General features: G+C 40.5%; 1 protein-coding gene across 1 annotated transcript in view; it reads right to left on the reverse strand.

Annotated features, from left to right (window-relative positions):
• The window catches only part of LOC119424996 (endophilin-B2-like), an 87,974-nt gene that overhangs the window by 47,007 nt on the left and 34,338 nt on the right, over positions 1 to 6,629 (reverse strand). The gene's annotated exons all lie outside the window — the stretch shown is intronic.

Below are 6,629 nucleotides of genomic sequence, written 5' to 3' on the forward strand. Positions count from 1 at the left end.
TGAGGCTAACTTTTATCATTTTATCTGCAAGTTTCTGAGAACGTTTGGGAGACAGCCATGTGGAGGACTGAAACTGATAAAATAAAGATTATTAAGTTAAACTTACTGCCTTTAATGTTAGCTTTATCTACCAGGGCAGTTAGCATTAGCATCTAGCTGATGTTGCAGTAAATCTAGGTTCCATTTGGGCTGAGCTCCGGTCTGGTCCTGCTGTTGTCCCATCCTGATGTTGCTGCTCTGATCGGGCTAACCGTTTTCAGCAATACGAACCGATTAAGGAGGTGTCTTATAGATTGAAACCCTGCAGCAATACAGACTGATACAGGCGAAACACAAACTAACAGAAGAATAAACAAACACTTTGTTCAGGCAGCTATAGCTGGTTTAAAGCTTGTGGCAGCCATGTTGGATTTTGAGGCTGGAGATGGTCCAGATTTGCCGACCTTTGAGCACAAATGGAGCGTAGCATTTGAACGAAGAAACAGCTAACCTATTTAACCCTTGGAAGACCTTTGGAGAAAAGTTTATTTTTGTTCGTGTTTTTATTCATTTATTTATTTATTTTGGTTTTGCCATGAGTTCTTCTGACAAACCCTAAAAATCCTCCCAATGTTTTTTTATTTAGTCAAAATGTGTTCAGATGCTCTCATAACCTCACAATAACATTATCTGTACTTCACTGTCATGGTCCTGGGGAGAACAATTGTAACAAACAATACAACATTTAATTAATATTTATCAGATCATAAATTAATGCATTCCTCTCAGTCATGGTTTCTTTTTACTTCCATCCCTGTACTTGAGATTTTCATATTAGTCCACGAGGTGCTCCACCATTATCTTTTAGAGCCTAACAGGTCACTTCATCTCACCCCTGGAAGCAGAATCTTTTCTCAGCCAGAGTTGCTGCACAGTCCTGCCTCTCATCTCATCAAACAAAATCATTTTAGTTTGAATGCAGACAAAAACTCACTTATAGTGTGCACAAGTGAACATTTAATGCGAAAAAGCTGTTGCACATTAATGCAGGCTGCAGAATCAGACACTCTGTTGACTGCTGGAGATTTATCTCAAGTCAGGATGTCTATAGCGGCTGCACCAACTTCCTGCAGCTCACAAACCCGGGTCATTATAAGCAAAAAGTTATTTAGAAACTAGCCTTTCTATCATAGGCAGAGTTTGAAAAAATAAAACAATAATTAAAAAAAAAAAAAAGAATATATACAGGTCCTTCTCAAAAAATTAGCATATTGTGATAAAGGTAATTATTTTCCATAATGTAATGATAAAAATGAAACTTTCTTATATTTCAGATTCATTGCACACCAACTGAAATATTTCAGGTCTTTAATTGTTTTAATACTGATGATTATGGCATACAGCTCATGAAAACCCAAAATGCCTGTCCCAAAAAATTAGCATATTTCATCCCACCAATGAAAGACAAGTGTTTTTAATACAAAAAACACCAACCTTCAAATAATCTTGTTCAGTTATGCACTCAATACTTGGTCGGGAATCCTTTTGCATGAATGACTGCTTCAATGCGGCGTGGCATGGAGGCAATCAGCCTGTGGCACTGCTGAGGTGTTATGGAGGCCCAGGATGCTTCGATAGCGGCCTTAAGCTCATCCAGAGTGTTGGGTCTTGTTCTCTCAACTTTCTCTTCACAATATCCCACAGGTTCTCTCTGGGGTTCAGGTCAGGAGAGTTGGCAGGCCAATTGAGCACAGTAATACCATGGTCAGTAAACCATTTACCAGTGGTTTTGGCACTGTGAGCAGGTGCCAGGTTGTGCTGAAAAATGAAATCTTCATCTCCATAAAGCTTTTCAGCAGATGGAAGCATGAAGTGCTCCAAAATCTCCTGATAGCTAGCTGCATTGACCCTGCCCTTGATAATACACAGTGGACCAACACCAGCAGATGACATGACATCCCAGTGACGGTGGAAACTTGACACTGGACCTCAAGCAATGTGAATTCTGTGTCTCCTCTCTTTCTCCAGATTCTGAGACCTTGATTTCCAAAGGAAATGCAAAATTTACTGTTATCAGAGAACATAACTTTGGACCACTCAGCAGCAGTCCCAGGCGAGATGCTTCTGACGCAGTCTCTTGTTCAAGAGTGGCTTGACCTGGGGAATGTGCCACCTGTAGCCCATTTCCTGCACACGCCTGTGCACAGTGGCTCTGGATGTTTCTACTCCAGACTCAGTCCACTGCTTCCGCAGGTCCCCCAAGGTCTGGAATCGGCCCTTCTCCACAATCCTCCTCAAGGTCCGGTCACCTCTTCTCATTGTGCAGCGTTTTCTGCCACACTTTTCCCTTCCCACAGACTTCCCACTGAGGTGCCTTGATACAGCACTCTGGGAACAGCCTATTCGTTCAGCAATTTCTTTCTGTGTCTTACCCTCTTGCTTGAGGGTGTCAATGATGGCCTTCTGGACAGCAGTCAGGTCGGCAGTCTTACCCATGGTTGCGGTTTTGAGTAATGAACAAGGCTGGGAGTTTTTAAAAGCCTCAGGAATCTTTTGCAGGTGTTTAGAGTTACGTCGTTGATTCAGATGGTTAGGTTAATAGCTTGTTTAGAGAACCTTTTCATGATATGCTCATTTTTTGGGACAGGCATTTTGGGTTTTCATGAGCTGTATGCCATAATCATCAGTATTAAAACAATTAAAGACCTGAAATATTTCAGTTGGTGTGCAATGAATCTGAAATATATGAAAGTTTCATTTTTATCATTACATTATGGAAAATAATGACCTTTATCACAATATGCTAATTTTTTGAGAAGGACCCGTATGTATATATATATATATATATATATATATGTGTGTGTATATGTTTAGAAGAAAACCTCCATGACCGATAACCGGGAGAAACGAGTAAGTTTGAAAACAAGGCCTCATTTTCTGCTACTGAATCTGAAGGGTCCGGGGAGCTGGAGGGTCTTCACAAAACTTGGGACTGGAATTATTAAAATATTGTCAAAAATTATTTCAGGCATAGCAGTGAGGAGAAATTACTTTTTGTTTTGTTATTTTCATAAAATGCCAATGGGGAAAAAAAACTGAAATGTGAATTTTTTTTTTTTTTTTTAATACAAGAGCCAATAAATTAAAAAAGCTGTTAAATTTGATATTTTCATTTTAGGCTGAGGCAGATCTAAGAAAGTGATGAGTTTTTAGCTGAATATTTAAACCAGCATTTTTCATGAGGTGGTGGATTTTGCCTGCGGATCGTGACTGCTTTGAAGTTAGGCCTTCCATGGGTTAAAGGTTCGATTTCCTGCAGAGGTTTTGGCAGCTTCAGTCCTTCCTGTTAACACCATCCATGGTGCGCCACGCTCGTGTGACTAGGCAACAGATCGATCAGAACAGATCTCAAACTGTCCTGACTGACGGTGACTCAGCTGTTTTATCTTCTCACTGTTAGTTTTTATACCAAGCATAAGAAACAGGCTTTGTGTGTTACTTGAATTTATACTTTTACCCAGAACTTTCAGTATTTACCACCTGGGATCATTATTTGTGTTGACTTTGTGTTTTATTGTGTAAATTACCTGCTGAAAACGCCAAGAAACATGGAAATAATAACAACCTATAATAAAGTTTTACATGTCAGGTTATGTCAAAGGAGGTAAACATAACCTCAGATGACAAGTGAAACTGTCATTATGAATTTAATGCAGACTGGGTCAAAATTCAGAACCAGAAAGTGAATAATGACCTTTGACCTCTTCCTGATCGATGGCCAGCAATAGTACAGCGCACGTTCCTCTCACAATTATTTTGTGTTTGTAAATCCGACTGCGTAGCTGTGAATTCAGTTTTGTAACCTTGTCAAGTAAATGTGTGATTTGTGCATGCATAAATAGGAATGTGTATAAAAAAGGTTTGTATTTGTAAAAAAAATAAATATGCAAGTTACAGATCTTTTTTTTTTGAAGATTTGTTTACAGATAAGAAGCAAAAAACTAAGTGTAGCATCCAGAAGGCCAGAACTGATGGTTAAATGATTTATTGAAGCTATTCATGTAATCAACCAACGTAAAAGCTAGACAAAAACAAATTCAATAGTTAAAATTATTTTACCATATATTGTTAAGCATAGCTCATTACATTAGTACATTTCTTTCCATTAACACAACATTTTCATCCATCTATTCATCCATTTTCTTTGCTTATCCGGAGTCGGGTCGTGGGGATAGCAGCCTAAGCAGGGAGGCCCAGACTTCCTTCTCTCCAGCCACTTGGACCAGCTCCTCTGGGAGAATCCCAAGGCGTTCCCAGACCAGCTGAGAAACATATTCCCTCCAGTGTGTCCTGGGTCTTCCTCTGGGTCTCCTCCTGGAGGAATGTGTCTGGAACACCTCACCAGGGAGGCGTCCAGGAGGCATCCTAACCAGATGCCCAAGCCACCTCAACTGGCTTCTTTCGATGTGGAGAAGCAGTGGCTCTACTCTTGAGTCCCTCCCGGATGACAGAGCTTTGCACCCGATCTCTTAAGGGAGAGCCCAGACACCCTGCGGAAAAACATTTTGGCCGTCTATATCCGTGATCTTGTTCTTTTGGTCACAACCTTACTACTTGCTTACTTTACTAGTTGTTATATATCGTCCACCAGGCGCTTACTCTGTTTTTGTCTGAATTCTCAGAATTATTAACTGACTTATTATTAAATACTGATAAAATCATCATAATGGGTGATTTCAATATTCATGTGGATGTTGAGAGTGATAGCTTAAGCATAGCCTTTAATAATTTAATAGACTCATTTGGTTTTACCCAAAACGTCTGCACATCTACTCATTTTCATCATCACACTCTTGATTTAGTTCTGACCTATGGTATAGAGATAAAGGACTTGGCAATAGTTCCTCAAAATCCTATTCTGTCCGACCATTTTTTAATAACCTTTGAGTTTACATTAAATGACTACACAGTCACTGAGAGTAAATTTCATCTCAGCAGGTGCTTATCAGAAAATGCTGTAACCAAATTTAAACAATCTCTTCCATCAATGTTTTCCTCTGTCTTGCAGAGTAATGCATCAGAGAACAGACTTGGATCATCTAGTTGATCATCTTACAACTTCAATGCAAACTTCACTTGATAAATCTAAAAAAGTTAAATCTGGTCCTCTGGACATTAAAAAACCAAAAAAAACCAAAAAGCAAAACAACAAAAAAATGTAGAAACGTTTCGTCTCTCATCTGAGAGACTTCCTCAGTCTGAGGTGCTGTATTCAGCTCAGTCTCTTAAATAGCACCTTCTTAGAGTGGATCAACCAGTTTTGCTGCTGACAACCAAAACCAGCTGATCACATGCTCAAGAAGGACCATCAGCCTAACAATGGATCATTAGCACCTGATGGCTGTTTACTGTTCACAGAGGGCTGAGTGATACTAGCAATCACAGCATTGTAAGAGGGGGACAATTGAACACGTAGGCCTCCACCCCTGTTTAACGATGGACGGTTTCTTTTCACAAAGATGGCCTCCTTTACTCCTCTCTCAAACCATTGTTCCTCTCTGTCCAGGATGTGAACATCTTCATCCCTGAAAGCGTGACCTCTGGCCTGGAGACTTGCAAAGCTTGTAGATGACGGTAATTTTTATCATAGGTACTCTTAAACTGTGAGTGATGGAATCTAAAACAAAAATCCAGAAAAATACAATGTATGATTTTTAAATAATTAATTTCCATTTTATTGTGTGAAATAAGTATTTGATCATCTATCAACCAGTAAGAATTTTGGCTCTCACAGACATGTTAGTTCTTCTTTAAGAAGCCCTCCTGTTCTCCACCCATTACCTGTATTAACTGCACCTGTTTGGACTCGTGACCTGTATAAAAGACACCTGTCCACACACACAATCAATCAGACTCCAGCATCTCCACAATGCCCAAGACCAGAGAGCTGTGTAAGGACATCAGGGATAAAATTGTAGACCTGCACAAGGCTGGGATGGGCTACAGGACAATAGGCAAGCAGCTTGGTGAGAAGGCAACAACAGTTGGTGCAATTATTAGAAAATGGAAGAAATACAAAATAACGGAAAATCTCCCTCGGTCTGGGGCGCCATGCAAGATCTCACCTCGTGGAGCATCATTGATCTTGAGGAAGGTGAGGAATGAGCCCAGAACTACACGGCAGGACCTGGTCAATGACCTGAATAGAGCTGGGACCACAGTCTCAAAGAAAACAATCAGTAACACTCTACGCCGTCGAGGATTAAAATCCTGCAGTGCACGCAACGTGCCCTTCCTCAAGCCAACGCATGTCAAAGCCCGTCTGAAGTTTGCAAATGACCATCTGAATGATCCAGAGGAGGAATGGGAGAAGGTCATGTGGTCTGATGAGACAAAAATAGAACTTTTTGGTTTAAACTCCACTCGTCATGTTTGGAGGAAGAAGAATGATGAGTACAACCCCAAGAACACCATCCCAACTGTGAAGCATGGCGGTGGAAACATCATTCTTTGGGGATACTTTTCTGCAAAGGGGACAGGACGACTGCACCATATTGTGGGAAGGATGGATGGGGCCATGTATCGTGAGATTTTGGCCAACAACCTCCTTCCCTCAGTAAGAGCACTGAAGATGGGTCGTGGCTGGGTCT

This window comes from Nematolebias whitei, chromosome 18 (assembly GCF_014905685.2).
Source record: "Nematolebias whitei isolate Nwh7 chromosome 18, NemWhi1, whole genome shotgun sequence".
In the NCBI taxonomy this organism is placed as follows: Eukaryota; Metazoa; Chordata; class Actinopteri; order Cyprinodontiformes; family Rivulidae; genus Nematolebias; species Nematolebias whitei.